The sequence below is a fragment of the Helianthus annuus genome, chromosome 14 (genome assembly GCF_002127325.2).
Source record: "Helianthus annuus cultivar XRQ/B chromosome 14, HanXRQr2.0-SUNRISE, whole genome shotgun sequence".
NCBI lineage: Eukaryota > Viridiplantae > Streptophyta > Magnoliopsida > Asterales > Asteraceae > Helianthus > Helianthus annuus.
In genome coordinates, this window is record NC_035446.2 from 85,629,130 (window position 1) to 85,651,601 (window position 22,472).

A 22,472-nucleotide genomic window follows, 5' to 3' on the forward strand; every position below is an offset into this window, starting at 1 on the left:
TGCCCATTTGTTGCAGTTTTGGTCCCTGTACTTTGGTTGCGATGATTTGGCCATGAATCTTGACTCGTAAACCCCCGAATCTGGTTTTTAAGAACCCTTGGACATTTACCAACATGGTAATGTCCTCGTTTAACTTTGCGCTCGCCCGAAAGCCATAAAATTCGACGTTGACGCTTTTAACCCCTCAAGTACGGTTTTGGCCATAACTTTCTCATATGATAACGAAACTTCATGAAATTTTTACCACATATTCTAGTGAGTATATTTTAGCTTTACAAAGCTTCGGGTCTGCCAAAAGATCACTCAGAGGTATAAATTCAACATGTTGACACTTTTAGCCCCTATAGTTACGGTTTTGGCCATAACTTTCTCATACGTTGACGAAACTTCATGAAATTTTAACCACACATTCTAGTGAGTATATTTTAGCTTTACGAAGCTTCGGGTCTGCCAAAAGTTCACTCAGAGGTATAAATTAAACATGTTGACACTTTTGGCCCCTATAGTTTGCAATACTTCACTTTTGTGCAATTTCCGCGTCGTATGATCCATGAACCATCCGTTTAAGGTTATAAACATTATGTAGGGTTATCATAGAGCCTATTTATCCATTGTTGACACTTTGGACCCTTACGTTCCATAGTTTTCACTGTTTGTCACTTTTAGTCCCTCTAAGGTATGTTTTCACATACCGGAACCTTATGACACGTGTCAAGACATTATTGGACGAAATTTTTCGAGGTGTTACATCCTCACCCCCTTAAAAGAAATCTCGTCCCCGAGATTTACTGAAACAAGTGGGGATATTTTTCCTTCATCGTGGATTCCACTTCCCACGTATACTCGGGTCCTCTACGGGCATCCCATTTGACCTTTACAATAGGCACGTGCTTCCTTCGAAGCTTCTTTACCTGTCGATCCTCAATCGACAAAGGTTTTTCCACAAATTTTAGACTTTCGTCTATGTGTATATCTGTATGCGGTATAACCAGTGAATCGTCAGCGAAACACTTCTTCAAATTACAGATATGGAACACATTATGAATAGCGCTAAGTTCCTCAGGCAAGTTTAACTTATAAGCGACTGCCCCGACACGTTCGATTATCTCGAAAGGTCCTATGTATCTCGGGCTTAGCTTGCCTTTCTTTCCAAATCGCATTACACCTTTCCAAGGTGATACCTTAAGCAACACTTTATCACCTACATCGAAGTGAAAATCCTTGCGCTTAGGATCCGCATAACTTTTCTGCCTATCCCTGGCAGCTTTTCAAACGATCGCGAATCTGAATGATCTTATCTGTCGTTTCAAGAACGATATCTGGTCCTGACAACTGGACATCTCCAACTTCTGCCCAACAAATGGGCGATCTACACTTTCTACCATATAAGGCCTCAAAAGGCGCAGCTTTTATGCTGGAATGGTAGCTATTGTTGTAGGAGAATTCAATCAGTGGTAAGTTCTTATCCCAACTACCACCCAAATCGATCGCACATGCGCGAAGCATGTCTTCCAGAGTTTGAATAGTACGCTCACTCTGACCATCAGTCTGAGGATGATAAGCCGTACTAAAATTCAAACGAGTGCCCAACGATTGTTGGAAACTCTTCCAAAAATGTGACGTATATCTAGTATCTCTATCAGAGATAATAGATATAGGTATACCATGTAGCGCTACAATCTTATCGACGTATAATTGTGCTAACATATCTGAGCTATACGTCTCCTTGATGGGTAGAAAATGAGCTGACTTAGTCAGTCTATCTACTATGACCCATATGGTATCATTTCCCTTTTTCGTCTTCGGCAACTTGGTGATAAAATCCATTGTCACCATTTCCCATTTCCATTTGGGAATTTCAGGTTGTTGAAGCAAACCTGACGGCTTCTGATGCTCAGCCTTGACTTGCGCACAAGTCAAACATTTAGCTACATGCTCAGCTACTGACTTTTTCAAACCAATCCACCAGTAGTTTGTTTCAAATCCTGGTACATCTTATCAGCTCCAGGATGAACGGAATATTTAGAGCTGTGGGCTTCCTGGAGGATAACATCCCGAAGTCCTCCATAAACTGGAACCCATATTCGTCCGTTTAGTCGTAGCATTCCATCTTTGTCGTAGGATAACTGCTCCTCAGTTACTCCTAACTTTTCTGCAGGATAGTTAGCTTCCAGCACAGCTTCCTTCTGTGCAGCTAACACCCTTTCATTCAAATTATTTCTTATTTCAATGCGCTTGGCATTGATTCTGATCGGTTTCACCCTTTCCTTTCTGCTTAAGGCGTCGGCAACCACATTTGCCTTGCCTGGATGGTATCTTATCTCACAGTCATAATCGTTTAGAGTTTCCATCCATCGCCTTTGTCGCATGTTCAATTCCTTCTGATTGAACAGATGCTGAAGACTCTTGTGATCCGAATATATTATACACTTGGTTCCATACAAGTAATGTCTCCATAGCTTCAAAGCAAATACAACTGCACCCAATTCCAAATCGTGGGTGGTGTAGTTCTTCTCATGCACCTTGAGCTGTCGAGAAGCGTAGGCAATGACTTTGCCTTTCTGCATGAGTACACAGCCCATGCCAGTATGTGATGCATCACAATACACCACAAATTCATCTATACCATCGGGCAATGTCAATACTGGCGCATTGCTCAACTTCTTCTTCAGAATGTCGAAGGATTCCTGCTGCTTAGGGCCCCAATCAAACTTAATCTTCTTACGGGTCAATGAAGTTAGGGGCGCAGCAATCCTTGAAAAGTTCTCGATAAATCGCCTATAGTATCCTGCCAATCCGAGGAAACTGCGAATCTCAGTAGGAGTCTTCGGCTCCTGCCAATTCATGACTGCTTCTACTTTAGCGGGATCTACTTGGATACCACGCTCGCTTACTACATGTCCAAGGAACTGGACTTCTCGAAGCCAAAATTCACACTTCGAGAATTTGGCATAAAGCTTCTCTTGATGCAGAAGTTTGAGAATACAACGAAGGTGTTTCTCATGTCAGCTTGGCTCTTCGAGTAGATAAGGATGTCGTCAATAAAGACGATGACGAACTTATCTAAATAAGGTTTGCAGACGCGATTCATGAGATCCATGAACGCGGCTGGTGCGTTAGTGAGCCCAAACGGCATCACTAGGAACTCGTAATGTCCATAACGAGTCCTAAACGCTGTCTTGTGTACGTCTTCTCCTTGACCTTCAACTGATGATAACCTGACCTGAGGTCAATCTTGGAGAAGTAGCTTGCTCCTTGCAACTGATCGAACAGATCGTCGATCCTGGGTAACGGATACCTATTCTTGATAGTGACCTTATTAAGCTCACGATAATCGATGCACAGGCGCATCGACCCATCCTTCTTTTTAACGAACAAGATTGGCGCTCCCCAAGGAGACGAGCTAGGTCTAATAAAACCTTTAGCTAACAAATCATCCAACTGCGTCCTCAACTCCTTCATCTCCGTTGGTGCCAATCTGTATGGTGCTCTTGCTACAGGTGCAGCGCCTGGTATGATATCTATCCGAAACTCTACTTGCCTATCTGGTGGCAAACCAGGTAGCTCTTCAGGGAAAACCTCAGGATATTCCGAAATAACAGGAATATCTTCAATCTTCGGCTTCGGCTCATCAATGGTAACTTGTGCCATATAAATGACACATCCTTTCTGCATGCATCTGGATGCCTTGAGCATGGACACTTGCTCAGGCAATCCATGCTGGGTATCTCCTTGAATAGTAAGTGACTCACCAGACGGAGTCTTCACTATCACCTGCTTTCTATTGCACAGAATCTGGGCTTGGTTACTCGACAACCAATCCATGCCTATCACTATGTCGAATCCAGCTAGCTTAAAGGGAAGCAAGGATAACGGGAAAGAATGATTCCTAATGGATATAACACATCCATCTAGAACAGTCGAGGCGGTTTCTAAGGTTCCATCGGCTAATTCCACCTCATATTTCACACTTAAGGTTTTAACAGGAAGGTTCAACAGTTTACAAAACTTATCATCTACAAACGACTTATCGGCTCCTGAATCAAACAAGACTCTAGCAAAAACATCATTTACAAGAAACGTACCGGTAATGACGTTGTCGTCAAGGACTGCTTCCTTAGCGTCCATTCTGAAGACTCTCGCATTAGTCTTCTTCCCATCATCTGCTTTCTTCGCATTCTTTGGGCAGTTGGGCCGAATATGCCCTTTCTCGTTGCAACCGAAACAAGTTGCATCCTTCATTTTCTTGCAATCCACAGCTTTATGATCTGTGGACTTGCAGATCCCACAACGTTTCTCGAAAGACTGGGACTTAGACTCCTGCCTGCATCTCCCAAAATGATGCCTCTTACAAACCTTGCATTTGGGTTTCTCACCCGACTGATCCCCTTTCTTGAACCCCGACCCTTTCCTATGGTCGTTGTTTCCCTTGTGTCGTTTCTCAGATCTTCGTGAGGTGTCATCCTCACGTTTCCTTTTGTTTTCCTCCGAGCTCTTCATAGCTCTTAGTCTGACGACATCTTGAGTGAGGGAGAGGGATAGATCAGCTACTGATCTAAATGTAGTAGGCCTTGAAGCCTTGACGCTTGCCTTTATCTCCGGTGCCAGACCCCCAATAAATCGAGCAATCCTACGCGGCTCCGGGGTCACCAGATAAGGCACTAACCGGGATAAGGTGTTGAACGTAGTAAGATACGCTTGACAATCGAGATTCTTCATAACTAGAGACACAAAATCCGATTCAATTCTCTCGACCTCATGCTGCGGACAGAAATTTTCCTTGATCAGTGCTACAAACTGATCCCAAGTCATGCTATACAGAGCGGTCTTTCCAGTAGCTTGTAGAAGCGACTTCCACCATGCTAACGCGTCTCCCTTGAACGACTGGGACGCGTACTTCACAACATCCCTATCAGCACACCCGCTGATATCGACCACAGTATCCATCTCATCAATCCACGTCATACAATCGACGGCTCCCTTTTCCCCAGTGAAATCTCTGGGCTTGCAAGATACGAAGTATTTGTACGTACAGGACCTGCTGTGCGTATCATGGTTCATCTTAACTTCTTGCTTTGGGATGCTGCTGTGGTTGGAGGAGTGATTATCATCCTCAGCTTTCTTCGGCTCACTCTTTTTAGAAGGTGGCTTACTATGAGCCTCAGAATGAGTCTTGGGCTTTGCGTGCGGTTCTGTTCGGGTCCTACTCCGAGTACCACTAGATTCCCTGAATTGCCTATCCATAGCTTTGGCAACAGCGTTATCTATCAGTGCTTGCAACTCTGCACCGGTAACGTGAATCTTTGCATTATCTGAGTGTTCCCCAGAATGACTGTTGGTCTCCTCCGATTTGGCCATTGTAGCTTTAAGCTACAATAAAGGACAAGGTCTATTTAGAACCTAACAGTATCATCGTTCTAGACGATTTATTAACCATGGTATCAAGAACCTTAACAGTTAATTTAATAAATTTCATTCAGGCTCTTATTAGCAATCAAGGAATGAAAATATATATATTGGCACCATAGGCCTAGTCACATGGACAATTACTAAATTATAAATTTAGATTTTTACAGGATTATAAATTGTATAATTAAACAAATAATCCTTTACTAGACAGAGAGTCATAAACCACAACTGTCACTATATGACATAGTCATAACCCGTAGGTATCAAGTCATTAATAGACTTGTATACAGATAAAATCTGTAGATAATTTATTAAAAAGGGTGGCTTGTGTGATTCTACCGATCACGCTTAGCCAGGAATGTTAACATGTTTTCAGATGTTAACAGGGAGTTGAATCCTTTCAACCAGGTTTTACCATCATGGCCAGGCCTGTTAATAAGGCATTCAAGCTAGGTTATACCTTACTAAGATTCTTATAAAATGGCAAATCAAATAAAAATTGATATTTTCCATTATTTTAATATTATATTCATGCATATAAATAAAATGAGAAATTCCAATTAACCATTTCAAATCCCAAATAAAGTACTAGTACATCTTTGCCCTAAACGGGACTTTAATTCAAACATCACGAATAACATGCCCGCGCAGGGGCTAAACAACTAACAATCAACGACAAATGAAATAAAACAAACCCACGCAGGGGTTAACAGGACGACATACCCTCGCAGGGGTAGAATAAGGGAAATATACCCACGCAGGGGTAGAGTACAGGAATAGATGTCCACGCAGGGACATGAGTAATGAGATAACAATCAAAGGATTCAATGATCCTTCTTACTCTTACCCTTGAGTAAGTCAAACACCTTCTTGAACATACCACTGTTGCGTCGGCGATCAGCTCGCATCTCGTGTTGCAACTCACGTCGCATGCTGTTAATCCCATGCAGGATTTCTTGAACCTGCGGCGGCGACATCATAGGCGCCGGCGGCGGTGGCTGGTACTGCTGCGGCTGCGGCGGCTGTGGCTGCTGGTAACCCGGAGGGTAACCAAAAGTAGACTGCCCAGCAGTCCAAGTGTCTCCAAATGGACCACTAGGTGGGAGTGAGCTGTAGTTCACAGCTTGCCAATAAGGGTCTCCTGTGTAATCATAACCCTGAGGGAAAACCTGCTCGAACGGGTTAAACTGAGCTGCGCTGGCATAAGCCGGAATCGGCTCTCCATAGTTCTGCGGCGGCAGAGGCGGGATCGGTACTGAAGTGACCTCCGATACGGGATGCTGAGACTCCCCCGTCTCGGACTCCTCGGGAAGAGGCGTGTAGCGGCTGCTACCAACATGTGGAGGGGTGCCTATGCGAATCCCTCCGCGCGTAGACATGCGCGCATTCCTCCTTGGCCTCTGAGGCGGAGGAGGTAAAACTGGTGGCGGCGGTGGTGACGGAGTGATCACGTCACGCCATAGGGCCTCAGATAGGTCCTGCTGTAGAGGCGGCTGCTGCTGAAGCTGCTGCTGCTGAGAGTGGTGCTGCGAGTGCACCGGCGAACCATGGCGAGACTGGAGCATCGGAGAGTTGTGGCGGCTGGGGGTGTAATACCAATCGTACTGCTTAAATCTCTCCTGAAAGCTGTCCACACCATTGTAGGGTGATCCCCTAAATGGCGACCCATCCGATATCTCGATGGATGGTTGGGCGTACCTGACGGTGGCAGTGAAGGGTCCGTGTCTTCATCAACTTCCATCTCGTGATCACCAGGAAAGTGGTCCTCCGGTCCTAGTGGGTTATGACCCACTGGCTCATCCACAAAAGCATCAGGGTTATACAGACCCTGGTAAACTGGTGCTGGGTACTGGTGAGGTGACTGATGGAGCGGTATGTAAGATCCATGAGAACCATGGGGCCCATTCTCCGAGTGGGGCCCAAATGATTGGGGTAGTGATGGCGAAGTGCTCATAGACACCGAGTGTCTAGCCGGCTCGGCGAATGATCCCCAAAGATCATTGGCTGCAGTGTGGTGCGTAGCTGACGGAGCTCGTCTGTGTGAGGGTCCTGCCTCATGGTCGTGCGATGTAGCGAATCCTCCTCGACCTCTCATTCGTGGCGGCATAATGATCCTGTCAAAAATTAAACAAGTTGCACAACAAATATATAAGACAAAGCAAATAATGAGATTAAAATAAAATAAACGAAATGTTGAACATTTCCTAAGTTCTTTGTCTAGACTCGAAAATCGAGGAATGTGCAATTGTGTAACTGAGATTAAACACAAAAGACTAGTGTTTAATTCACTCAGCGTTGGCTCTGATACCAACCTGTCACACCCCGATTTCCACGTGTCACCGGTGGGCCCGGTGTGGGGTACAGTGACGTAGTTGGCATCGTCATAGACAATCAACACAATATAATAATGCACAGCGGAAGCAGAATAGATACATTTCAACTTTTAAATAAATTGCAATAATAAATATCACAGTAGTTGAAACGGATCCACAGGCGGATCAAATACAAATAAGATAAAATATTGTTCAACAGATATTTGTCGTCCGAGCTTGCGAGACTATAGTGGACGCTCTTAGGAAACAGCCAGCCTATTTTCGTATAGTACCTGTACTTAACCTTTTGGGAAAAATACGTCAGTTTACACTGGTAAATACAAATCGACTGACTCATTTTGAAAATGATTGAAAATTGATTTAAATGCACAAGGCATAAATATTTTTATTAACTTGGGATAATTATATAATATAAACTTGTGAACGATTTACATGCACTCGTATCTTTGGTGGCCCGGGATCTGCTGTCCGGGCTAAGAATTAAATGACACACCACATTAAAGAGTTATACACGCCGAGTGTACGCCTACACCCTGTGCTCTGGTCGTGGCCATCTCGTAAGATAATGCCAAGGATATCCGGGACACGGTCAATAACCCCCCAAAGCCTAAAGTAAGACAAGACTGTTTAAACGAGTCGCACAAGCTATTCAAGACTGTACACCCATAAGGCGCAGGACTTGTGCGCCCGATCAAGCGGTATTTTAAATACCGTACCCCAAGCCCGTATAGGGAAAATAAGTCAAAATGTATTTACCTGAGCAAGTATGTAACACAAACGGTAAGTGTGGTAGCTTTTACTGGGCCTCCTAATCTGGAACAAAGGTTTATAATTAACCTATTAGATTCCTAACGGGTCTTTTATTTAAGCTTAACCTTTGACCGGTTAGTTTTAAGGATGATACGGTTTACGCACGATTAAGCGAAAGACCGGATAGAATGTGATTTAGACCCTACAAGTTTGAATACTTGTATAATATGGGTATACTAAATACATTCTGGATTTTGAAATAAAAATGATATCGTTTGACCCGTTTCGGTCAATTTACGCAAACTAGTTACGTAAACCGAACCGAACGCGAAAAGGGCGATACGGGTAGACAAATGATTCAAATGCAAGTTCCCTGATATAATATGCTTTAATTATGATATAATATCAGTAAGTTATGTTCTATATTGCCCGGAATAATTTTAAACTCAATTTATGCCTTAGAAGGGCATTTTGGTCTTTTTAAAAGATTATAAAAGAGTCAAATTAGAAATCTGAGTTTCGGGTCTGGTTCATACAGTAAATATACCTCATTTAACATATTATAACAGTAGGGTATGACCCATATATCAAATTTATCATTTAAAATCAAACTATGCACCGTAGGGGTATTTTAGTAAATTCACAAGGGCTAAAAATGCCAAAACTGGAAATCTGAGATCATATACTTATACTTACTGTTATTATATGAAAATATGCTAATTACATCAGTAGGTATAAGTCTTACATGTTTAAAACAAGTATAACGCTTACTATGCGCTTAAAACGCTAAATATGCGATTTAGAGCCGTTTCCGGGTTTATATATGAAAGCTGAGATTTTTATATTTCCAGAAGGCTCAAAATAATTTATTTAACATTTAAAATCAGTAGAAAAAGGTTTCGGGTCAAAAGGATGTGTAAAACTCATTTTATGGCCTAAACGGTCTAAACCGACATAACCCGAAATAACTAGGCGATCTAGGATCCGTTCAGCCAAAAATTAATTAAAAATCATCAAAATTCCCAGAAGATTATAATACATCAGTTGGTAAAAAGTTTTGCATCAAAGCGTGGCCAGAAATAGGTTATACGCGAAAAGGGCCGTTTATGTAAATTAAGAACATAGTTTTACGCTAATGGCCATAACTCAAAATCTGGACCACCAACTGATCCGAAATTTTCGGTGCAAGTTTATATATTAGAAATAAAGATTTCTACTCTTTCACTTTTCCAAAAATCACGTTTTATATCAAAAAGGGCAAAATAGTCAACTTTATGCATAAATCGGAAACATGCATTCGAATCTGCTAAGCATAGACTTAATCAACAAAAATTCCAGAAAGTTTTACCAAAATAAAAATGGTCAAAAATACTCTCCAATACAGATCTCAAACATGCATGTACGAATCCGAATCGATAGTCTACGAATTAGTCGTTTTATAGGACTTTCGGCTCTGATTCGTATTTATACTATAGATTGTCGAGTTGATCGTGGTAAAATACATTCTTATATTCATAATAAAGCTATCTATGAAGATCAAACAGATTGCATGTCATTTATTTTACCATTTAAGCTATTTTTCTCAAAAATCACTTCTGTTGACTTTTTAGAATCACGTTTGACTCGACAATTAGCATGCATGTAGTGGGATTCAGATAATACCCTTTAGAGGGTTTGTTTCCCACATAAATACCAACATATATCAGGTTTCAATTCGAGAAATGACTGATTGAAACTTGTTTAATCAGAAAGTCAAAGCTTATGAACAAACAGTTTGACTTTTAGCAATAATCAAAGCAAGAACGGATTGGAGATCGAATTAGAAGCTTACCAAGGTCCTATTGATGTTAAGCTAACACTAGAAATCGGCCTTGATGTCCAGAAATGCTTCAGAGATGCTTGAGAGCTTTTGCAAGTTTGGAAGTTCTTGTTCACAACACAAGTGTTTAGTAAAATGAGCTTTGGATCAGATTTAAAGCTGAATTGTTGATGTTTGCAAGGGGTTACTGTGGCCTAGGCATGCATGCAATGTTATTGGAGCTTTTGGGAGGTGAAAACAGCTGTTACCCACTTAATTTCGGACCCAAATCGCTGCTGTTCGCGGATTCTGCACCTGGGTTTATTGGCAGCTCCAAAGTTTGCCCATTTGTTGCAGTTTTGGTCCCTGTACTTTGGTTGCGATGATTTGGCCATGAATCTTGACTCGTAAACCCCCGAATCTGGTGTTTAAGAACCCTTGGACATTTACCAACATGGTAATGTCCTCGTTTAACTTTGCGCTCGCCCGAAAAGCCATAAAATTCGACGTTGACGCTTTTAACCCCTCAAGTACGGTTTTGGCCATAACTTTCTCATATGATAACGAAACTTCATGAAATTTTTACCACATATTCTAGTGAGTATATTTTAGCTTTACAAAGCTTCGGGTCTGCCAAAAGATCACTCAGAGGTATAAATTCAACATGTTGACACTTTTAGCCCCTATAGTTACGGTTTTGGCCATAACTTTCTCATACGTTGACGAAACTTCATGAAATTTTAACCACACATTCTAGTGAGTATATTTTAGCTTTACGAAGCTTCGGGTCTGCCAAAAGTTCACTCAGAGGTATAAATTAAACATGTTGACACTTTTGGCCCCTATAGTTTGCAATACTTCACTTTTGTGCAATTTCCGCGTCGTATGGTCCATGAACCATCCGTTTAAGGTTATAAACATTATGTAGGGTTATCATAGAGCCTATTTATCCATTGTTGACACTTTGGACCCTTACGTTCCATAGTTTTCACTGTTTGTCACTTTTAGTCCCTCTAAGGTATGTTTTCACATACCGGAACCTTATGACACGTGTCAAGACATTATTGGACGAAATTTTTCGAGGTGTTACAAAATTGATAAAGATCTTTGTGTTAACATAATGCCTAATTACATTTTTGAAAAATTAAGTATTAGTGATTTTTCTCCACTTCAAATACCCATTTTTCTATCCAATCGGAAAAATAATAAAATCAATCGGTATAGTTGAGGATGTCTTAGTTCAAACAAATCAATTGGTAATCCCAACTGACTTTGTCATCTTGATGACGCTCCTCTAGTGTTGGGACGACCTTTTGTAAAAACTCATGAAGCTTTGAAAACCGGAAATACAACAACCTACCTCTTCAATTAGGGGCATTCAAAAGGAGCATAGATCTTGAGCGCTCAATGAAATAACCTTTTGGCAACAGTGACCCCATAATTGAAGATGAAGATGAGCCACCCGATACAAGTGAAAAGATTGACCACTTTGTTGAAGAAGAGGTCGCCATAGAACAAACTTTTAAGGTTCTTGATCAAAATGAGCAACCAAATAAGGAGTCTCCTAAAGACCCACCTCTTGAGCTCAAAGAGCTTCCGAAAGGTTTGGAATATGCTTTTCTAGACAAAGATGGTAAATCTCGTGTAATTATTTCGTCTAAATTAAGTAGTATATAAAAAGAAAAATTAATTAAACTTTTGAAAAAAACATAAAAATGCGATCGCTTGGAAGCTTGTAGATATTAAAGGAATAAGTCCTTCCATATGCACGCACAAAATTTTAATGAATGATGACTACAAATCGGTAATACAACCACAACGTAGAGTAAATCCAAATGTGCAAGAAGTGGTTAAAAATGAAGTCATCAAATTACTTGACGCTGGACTTATCTACCCTATCTCCGATAGTCCTTGGGTAAGCCCCGTCCAAGTAGTTCCAAAGAAGGGAGGTATGACGGTAATAACTAATGAAAAGAATGAATTAATACCAACGAGAACCATCACAGGATGGAGAGGATGTATAGACTATAGACGATTAAATGAAGCGACAAGGAAAGATCACTTTCCTTTGCCCTTCATTGATCAAATGTTAGAAAGATTATCCGGTCATAAATTTTATTGTTTCTTGGATGGTTTTTCAGGTTACTTTCAAATCCCGGTAGCACCCGAAGACCAAGAAAAGACAACATTCACATGTCCCTATGGAACTTTTGCTTATCGACGCATGCCATTCGGTCTATGTAATGCCCCCGCAACATTCCAACGTTGCATGGTGGCCATCTTCCATGTCATGATAGAAAAAACGATGGAAATCTTCATGGACGACTTTTCTATCTTTGGAGATTCATACGACCAATGCCTCGATAACCTTGAACGAATGTTATCTCGATGTGAGCAAACTAACCTCGCCCTTAATTGGGAAAAATGTCATTTCATGGTAACGGAGGGAATAGTACTCGGTCACAAGATCTCAAGCAAAGGAATGGAAGTTGATCGAGCAAAAATAGACACTATTTCTCGATTACCTCCACCATCCTCCGTTAGAGCAATCAGAAGTTTCTTAGGGCATGCTGGATTTTATAGGAGATTTATCAAAGACTTTTCTAAAATTTCAAGACCTCTAACGAAATTACTTGAAAAAGATGCCCTTTTCATCTTTGACAAGGATTGCAATCAAGCATTTCTTACACTTAAGGAAATGCTAGTCAATGCACCTATCATGATAGCGCCTGATTGGAAATTACCTTTCGAAATCATGTGTGATGCAAGTGACTTTGCAGTTGGAGCAGTCTTGGGACAAAGAAAAGAAAAGCATTTTCACCCAATTTATTATGCTAGTAAAACACTTAACGATGCACAAGAGAATTACACAACAACTGAAAAAGAATTACTAGCTGTGGTATTTGCTTTTGATAAATTTCGTTCTTATCTTGTTCTTTCTAAAACAATAGTCTATACAGATCATGCAGCCATTCGATACTTTTTCAAGAAACAGGATGCAAAACCCCGTTTGATTTGGTGGATTTTACTCCTCCAAGAATTTGATATTGAAATCAAAGACAAAAGAGGAGCAGAAAACACCGCAGCAGATCATCTTTCACGCTTAAAGACCCAGCTTTGGAGGCAACTAAGGACGAGCAAATCAACGAAAAATTTCCAACGGAGTCCTTAGAAATGGTGGAATACAAGGAAGAACCATGGTATGCCGACTATGCTAATTACTTAGTTAGTGGTATAGTCGCCAAAGGATGGGCACATCACCAAAGAAAGAAATTCTTTGCTGATGTAAAACATTACTTTTGGGAAGATCCTTATCTTTTCAAAATGTGTGCCGACCAACTCATCCGAAGGTGCGTACATGGTAGTGAAGCAAGAAGAATTCTCCGCCATTGTCATGAAGGTCCATACGGAGGACATCATGGTGCCGCTAGTACCGCACGAAAGGTATTTGATTCAGGATTTTATTGGCCTTCCATTACAAAGACGCGCAAAGTCTTGTCAAGACATGTGATGCTTGCCAAAGATCAGGTAATATTTCGTCCAAGAACGAAATGCCACAAAATGGCATTCTTGTTTGTGAAATTTTTGATGTGTGGGGACTCGACTTCATGGGACCTTTCCCACCGTCGAAAGGAAACAAATATATACTTGTGGCGGTCGATTACTTGTCTAAATGGGCTGAGGCCGAGGCACTTCCAACAAATGATGGAAGAGTCGTGGTAAGATTTCTGAAAAAATTATTCTCTCGTTTTGGAACACCTAAAGCGTTAATAAGTGACAGAGGTACCCATTTTTGTAATCATCAGCTTGAAAAAATCTTAACAAGATATGGGGTCTATCACCGGGTCTCAACAGCATATCACCCTCAAACAAACGGACAAGTCGAAGTGACTAATAGAGGTGTAAAACGAATACTCGAAAAAACTGTAGGATTAAATAAAAAGGAATGGATCGATAAATTAGATGATGCTTTATGGGCTTTTCGATCTGCTTATAAAACAACGATAGGCACAACCCCGTATAAGCTCCTCTATGGAAAAAGTTGTCATTTGCCGGTAGAAATAGCTCACAAGGCCTACTGGGCAATCAAAAATGTAAACTTAGATTTAGAATTTGCCGGTAAAAATCGATTCTGTCAAATAAATGAATTAGACGAATTAAGGAATTATGCATACTCTAACTCTGAAATTTATAAGGAAAGAATGAAAAATTTGCATGATAAACACATTAACCCTAATGAATTTCGAGTAGGAGATCAAGTTCTATTGTTTAATTCACGACTTCGATTATTTCCGGGTAAACTAAAATCTAGGTGGTCAGGACTTTTTTCCATCACCTATATTTTTCCTCGCGGTGCAGTTGAAATTAAATCTCGGAATGGAATTCCATTCAAAGTCAATGGCCAACGGCTGAAACTCTATCAAGGATTCATTGAGCATGAGGAGGAAGAAATCTCGCTTCAAACGGTCGACGAGTAAAAGCATCAACATCATACCTGGTAAGTTACGAACAAGCGGATGAACATCGAAACTGGTAAGTCTTCGAACCGATTTTTGGGAAAACAGGGCACTCACACGAGCACTTAAAAAAAATTTAAAAAAATTTGCTCGGCACGGGGCCGTGTCCGCTGGACACGGGGCCGTGTCCGCTGGACACGGGGCCGTGTCCTTTCAACTGTTGAGATAAAACCCCTTTTTCATAACAGTTACATCATTCCACACGCCCCGTTTCCCCAAAAACTCTCTGGCTCATGCGATTTTCCGCAGAATTCCGACGTTCCCTCTCGTTCTAACAACATCAAGGTATGATTCTATCACCATTAGAAGTTAGATTAGTTACTTGCATGTAGTTAAAACATAAAAAAATTTGGGGAAAAATCTAGGGTTCTTGAAGTTCATCCGGATTGAACCTCAAATTTTTGCATAAATCTGTTAGCATTAGTTTAGATTAGTGTTATGGGGAGTAAATACACTTGTATTGTTCATAGATTTGCCCGATTTCTCACAAAAACCCCAAACCCTTGTTTTTGAACCAAAAAAAGATAAAATTGAAGGGGTAAACGGTTTGTTTTGGGAAAAACGACACTTGGGGTTTCATTTTCGGGGGAAACCGCACGTACTTGACCTAAAATTTTCAATTTTTCGGGACTGGGTTGAAAAATGGAAATTTTAAGTAACAGACGCCTGGACACGGGGTCGTGCCCGCTGAGCACGGGGCCGTGTCCAGCCCACTGTTTTCAGTTTTCTCCGAAAATTTCACCGTTTCGTGCTAACATTTTGGTATATTCTTTCAGATGTCGAAGAAGCTCACAAGGTTCAACGCCAATGAGCTCGATGCTAGAGCAAGATACGACGTACTTCAAACAAGACCAGAAGAATACCCGAGACAAGCATGTATGGACCTGTTAGCACTGGTGAACCAACTTGACCGGTTTAACAACCTCGTTACCGGCCCGCTAAGGATTGCCCTAACCACTCGACTTCGCTCCGTCCACGAGTGCACTATGGAGTTCTATAGCACTTTCACTTTCAATTCAAGGTGCGACCCTTTCGACAATGATGGGGTGGCATTCCGATGTGGTGGAACGAGGTACTCGATCTCAATGGCACAATTTGGGTCAATAGTTGGGCTGTATACGGAGGAAGATTCGGGTAATGAAGAGAACACCGGAGGGGTGCGAGATTTAGATGAGAACGAACGCCAAGCCGCATGGGCTCAGATTGGTGAAGGGCACTACAAACCAAGCAGCACAAAGAGTACCAAGTTGAGGGACCCACTTTACCGATACATCCATAGGGTCCTCGGTTACTCTCTTAGCCAAAGGCATGATAGCGGTGGTGTTGTTGGGTTGAGAGATTTGATAGTCCTTCACTGCATTCATACCCGAAGACCCCTCGATGTTCCTTATCTCCGGATCCGAAACATGCATTGGAACTGGCTTGCTAGTGCACCAACCCCTATCTTCTTTGGGGGATGGATATACCATCTCTTCAAGCACTTCGTGAACATACCTAGGTCTTTCGAAAGGAGCCCATGGTCGGGAAGAGTGGACGTACACATCTGCCGCTCCATGAACCTAATCTATGAGGCGGAAGACGGGTCGGTTAGCTTCCAAAGGATGCAAGGGCATGCATGGAACCCGCAAGAGGCACTAGTCCTTCACGCTCCACAATTTCAACAACCTCTTCATTACCAGTACCAGCCTCACGGTGATCCGGGCCAATCCTCCTCACAAGGAGGTGGTTTTCCTAACTTTCAAAGTTTACATGATCTGTTGCAGGAAAACCTTATGTGCACCAGGAACACCTACAACCTCGCCAACAACACATATAACCGGGTCGGAGCCATTGAAAGAAACATCTCCGATATTCAAGATGACATCGGGAACATCCGGGAGTACATGGCGGGGCATGGAGGAGGAGGTGATGACGAGGATGAAGACATGGACTAGGCGGGTGGAGTAGGAGCAGGAGCAGCTGGTTGGTGATCCCACAGGTTAACCTTCTTTTCTATCGAACAATTTCCAGCCTGCGTGCCGAGTGTTGAACAATTTACTTTCCCTAACTATTTTTATTTTCTGCTTTTGTTTTTATTTTTAACTTTGTGTTTGGATGTTGAACTTGGTAATCTAGGATGTTTGCTATTGTTTGGTGTGGTGTTTATTGATAAAACATGTACATACGAGGCTTAGAGTACTAAACATTAGTACTACTAAAGCCGGGACAGGAAATCCGAAGACAGAAACCTGTTTTTCAACACTGCAGTTTGTCGACACGGGGTCGTGTCCAGCCGACACGCCCCCGTGCCCACTTCCCCAGACTTGCTGTTTGTTTATTTCTGTAGGATCGTGTTGCGACCTAAACGAGTCGTTTGGAAGAGCTCAAAACCGTTTCAGAGGCGGAAACAAAGAAACGGTCGTGAAAACAGCTTGAATCATTCTTTAAACCTCTTGTATATTGATTTTACAGCGTTTACAGTTACAAGGAACACCGGCAATACCTCGGTATCAAATCTGGAATCGTTACAAATGAAATGACAACAAGCCTATTTATAATATTGCTGGTTCGCTCGAAATGACACTGAACACATAAGCGAACCATATGTATAACCGTAAAAGCGAGCCTCCCATGTTTGCCGTAAAAGCGAACCCACATGTTGACTTAAAAGCGAACCCACATGTTGACTTAAAAGCGAACCTCCCATGCAGAATAAGCGAACCTATACAATTCTTTTGTCTTTCAAGTGAACCTTCTCATTGGACCACCAAGCCAACCTTTCTATTGGACCTTCACATGTTGACATCTCATTGGACCCTTTAATGGTCCAATCATCAAATGGCCATTTTAATATAATTTCAAATCCTTTGATCTTTGTCGTTTACTTAATTTGCAATATGTAGATGACATGTGATGATGCAATATGTGATGTCATCAATATGATGTCATCATCTGTAACGCCCTAACACGTTTTAACCTAAGATTTGCAGCGGAAAATACATACCTAAAATTTCCTTCATGATATTCTTTCTTTCATTTAAATACACTAATCTCTTTTTATAAATTAATCCAAAACTAACAAACATGTCTCAATTTAAGTGACTACGTACACACCCACATACAATCCATATCTTGACTCGATCTTCAACCGCGTACACTTCATGATGAAACATCCAAACATGTATAACCTGCAGTCACCACATTCAATCACATTATTAGCAACCGATGACATAATGCAAAATCTTAACATGTGCATAATAGCGCGTCAACATATCATGCTTTCTCTTATACTAGCCCCTTTATCCATCCATTCGATTACTCGCATCGGATTATGGAGTCAACCTTCGCTTCCTTTGTTAACATGCCTATACTTCACATTAATTCTCAATAGAAAACGATTAGTACAATAGCTTCCATTTATATGAACATGTCCTCAAATACAAATAACTCATCTTATTCATTCAATCATAATTTCATTATGTAAGTTCCATTTCTTACCCAAACTTAACCGAATCTCTTTCTTAACCACTTCCAACCCATTCCATTAAAACTTAAATTAGTAATAGCATTGACCCATATCTTCTTACATTACATTCAATAATTATCATATATCATAAATACATTACCAAACGAAAGGGTAAGTTAGGAGTTCACTTACCTTGCGCGCCCGTATTTGCGTTCGCTTATTTGATTGAGTATTCGTAGCCCGTTAGCCTTCAACGCTCCCATCCATCTTGACATGATTCCTATACACTCATGTCATTACATTCACATTCTTATTAGCATATATGCTTATACTTATGAACAACCATACCAAATTCACATCTAACATACGACCTACATAAAGCATACTCAACATCATTAATCCATTTAAACAAGCATAAAGCATACTCGACATCATCCCTACATAATCTTCACATGAACTATATATGTTTACCCATTACTTGCATACAATTTCACTTATTATTGTCTTTTAGACATTTTATCAAACACTTGGCGTGCGTACTACTTCCTAAGCATAATGTACAAGTTCTTTAAGCATGTTCTTCCTTATTTCATCTTATGAACTATCACATTCAAACAAAATCTCATAATCATAAATTTCACTTCAAGTTTAACTATCTTAGTCTATCATGCAACACCTTATACAACACAAGATTACACTATAGCATCTTCAAGTTCATCATGATCATCATCTTCACACTCATGCAATGGGTTTCATTCTAAATCACCCAATTACTTGAAATTATTCATAACACAAGTTCTATTTGGTGTTTCTAACACCTCTACATGCTTAATTTCATACAATTTCATGGATTGATTATAACCCACTTCAAACAAGGTCATCAAATCTAAGTTTTAAGACATACCTTATGATCCCCTTATGAAGGTGATCGTTAATTCACGTTCGGCTATGAATTTGGGCTTCGTTTAGCCTTTCAATTTGGAGATTTTATGAAGTTTAGGGTTTTGGCTCCATGGGAGCTTTCCCTGCTCGTTCATGAACACACACGATGTGTGTGTATGTGTGTGTGTTGTTTTCTTTTAACACAACAACTTTCAAGTTATCCCACTTTGGTCCCTCATGTTTCGTTTTAATTAAATAAGGCTTCAACTCTTCGCTTACTACTAACGAGACCAATAATCAACAAGGTTAATTATTCCTAGTAAATCCTCATTTTTTAGGTGAACTTTTCTCATTAACGGTACCTTACCCGTTTCTTAATAGTAACCGGGTCTAAATTACCAAACCCGTTTTTGGGGTGTTACATCATCATATATGATGACATCATGCTTGATCAATTCCGCAACGCAACCCAGACTCGACATTAGACGAAGACGACAGATGACTGCACCAACAGACTCCCCCTCAGATGTTGACGAGTCTTAAGTGTCGAGTCTTCAACGACTTTAGTCTTTATCAGTCTGAACGCTCTCTGAAATATCTCACAATGTAAGCATCCTCAAGACTTTCTCTTACAGACTCCCCACGAACAATCTCTACTCGGATGTCTTCAGACTCCCCCTTTCGATATGCTGGGATCGCAGTCTGGCATGTTGAAATCACAAAGACTCCAGGTATCGGAACCTGGTTCTCTATCACTTAGAAACCTGCACATCCTCTACCCAAAAATAAATTTTCTGATGATAACATGTAAAGATCTAATGATTCACTAGCAGAAATTATACAATCAAAGATAATGTTACAATGTTAATCTTTGAAGAACCACTTGAAGATATATCATTTTTATTTTCAAATCAACACACTCATCTAAACCATCTGTTTATCATGTTTAGCATCCGGAATTTTGAAAATCAGCTTTTAAATACCATTTGTCGAAAATCTTTTTGGATTTTTCAAAAATTTATGCTAAAACACACTGAAAATCTTTTTGGATTTTTGACATAAGAGAAATAAAATGCAGTAAAGAAATATTTACAAACATTATTTTTGTGAGTTTGTGTAAGAGGATCATATCAGCTTATGAGACAAATCACCAACACCGTTAAGCTTGATTTCATTTTAAGTTCTAAACAATTTACCTAGATTGTCAGTATACTGGTCCACTTAAATTTTCACACAAAGTTCAACTGATTCGAGATACGATATTAATGTTTTAAACACTTAAACTTATCCGTGTGTCCCACTACTTGAATATACTCCCGTATCCAGATCCCAATATTCAGTCTTACAGGTGAATATACCACAGATGATATCTGTAAGGGGTTAGGTGCGAAACCGTGAGAGCTCAGGTCAGAACTTCCGTTCAGCAGAGAGATGACGGCTCGACTTTTGGGGGGTCCCCTTTAGAGGATCTTTTTTACAACAGCAATGACTATCAATTTTATTGTTTCATCGATTTGCTGAGGGCGGCGCTTTTTCAAGCATTTGCAGAAAGTATTATCCGGGGACTAGGTCAGTACTTCCATACAGCAGAAGTCCCGGGATAATACCCCAGATATCACTGAGCATAAAGACCTAGTATCTCAGAATAAGGGACCTTTCAAACAAGATTTCAGGGGTTACCTATATATCCAAGTTTGTGTTAACGCACAAAACAAGCAAGTTTGAAATTTAGTTTATATCTCGTCACAATTTACTAAATGTGTAAAAATCTACTGACACATCTACAGTAAGATTATTTATCACTTTTAAACTTTCCAATTCTTTAGCATGTTGTGATAGTCCGCTGATGTACTATCATTTCCTCTTTTTCACAACAAACTCATTTTTGGATTTTATCATGTTTTTGTCTTTTTCAATTTTTCTAATGTTTTTGGATTTTTCTGAAATTTTCTACTCCCCCTAAAATGCAAACACATTAACGAAAATTTAAAACAAACTGTACAGAAACATGACAACCGATATCAAATCGCATCAATTCGCCATTCACTTTGGCATAAACAATCAGAACTCCCCCTATCAACAAACTATTTTCTCATTTAGATTTCAAAACACTTAAGTTTGTTTTAATTAAAATGATTTTTCCGGAAAATAAGTTTGATTGATTTTACCACTTGTAAGTATATCAATACTAAGTTCGGGGATGTGGTTCATCATCTTGTCTCTCAATCACTTGTAGGAAAATGCAAGTACAAATTAATGTCCTTGATTTACCGCTTGTAAACAAACACAAACAAACCTTTTTACCGTTTGCATGATTGACATTACCGTAGTAAACTCCTCAAGAAAGATGCCGATACCTGCTCCTCGCTTAACAACCTGGAAGCTCCGGCATAGTCCTTAAACCTGTAAAATTTCAAACACTCTTAAATCATCCTAATTAATCATGAAAGATGCCGATTCCTGATCCACGATTACCAACTTGGGATCTCCGGCATAGTCCTTCAACATGAAAAATTTTAACAATTTCAAACACTTTCAAATTATCCTAATTAAACATGAAAGATGCCGATTCCTGATCCACAATTACCAACTTGGGATCTCCGGCAAGTCCGGTGTTTTACTCAAACATAGTGTCCACCCAAGCCTCACCAGCCTTGGGTGACTTTGGAACACATCTGTCCCACCAACATTTTGATTTATAAAATTCTTTAGCACCTTTAAACTTCTTATCAACCATCTTCCCAAAAATATGTTTGACTTTCCCGTTGAAAGCCTTCTCAACATCAAATTCTCCTTTATCAGCAAAGAATTGATTTGAGATTTCAACCTTTCCAACTTTCTTCATCAAATTTTCTTTTGACAATTTCGGAAAATTCTCATCGTTCACCACTGGAACGGAATTCACGATCTTTTTATCAACCAATGACTCCTCTGATTTTATGGAATCAGATTCATTGTCAGAATTACCTTCAGATTTAACAACCCATTTTTGTTTACTTAAATCACCTCTTCTTTTATAAAACCTGTTTGAACTTTCTCCTTCCTCAGAAGTAGACTTTTCAAACTTTTTAACAATTTTTACAGATTGTTCTTTCTTATCAACACAAGTTTTTCTCAAAACAGAGTTAGAAGAAACTCCCTGTTTTTGGTAGTTGGTCTTGGGGCAATTCCAAGCTATGTGTCCAACTTCTTGACATTTGAAACAGGTTCTTCTGTCAAATCTCGAATCAAACTTCCTTACATTCTTCTTTACTTCAGCAAGAAACTCTTGATTCGACTGTTTCCAGAAAGGTTTCTTCTGCTCATCTTCAGAACTTCCACCTGAAACAAATTTTGTT

The 22,472-nt window shown here is 40.3% G+C and overlaps 1 long non-coding RNA gene across 1 annotated transcript; it reads right to left on the bottom strand.

The window, feature by feature from the left end:
* Window positions 1–17,874: 17,874 nt before the first annotated feature.
* LOC110905574 lies at window positions 17,875–19,238 on the bottom strand. The gene is made up of 3 exons (XR_002573238.2): window positions 19,157–19,238; window positions 18,445–18,532; window positions 17,875–17,974 (listed from the first exon to the last, which is right to left on the bottom strand). It is a non-coding gene; the product is annotated as an uncharacterized LOC110905574 (long non-coding RNA).
* Between the last annotated feature and the right edge of the window lie 3,234 nt (window positions 19,239–22,472).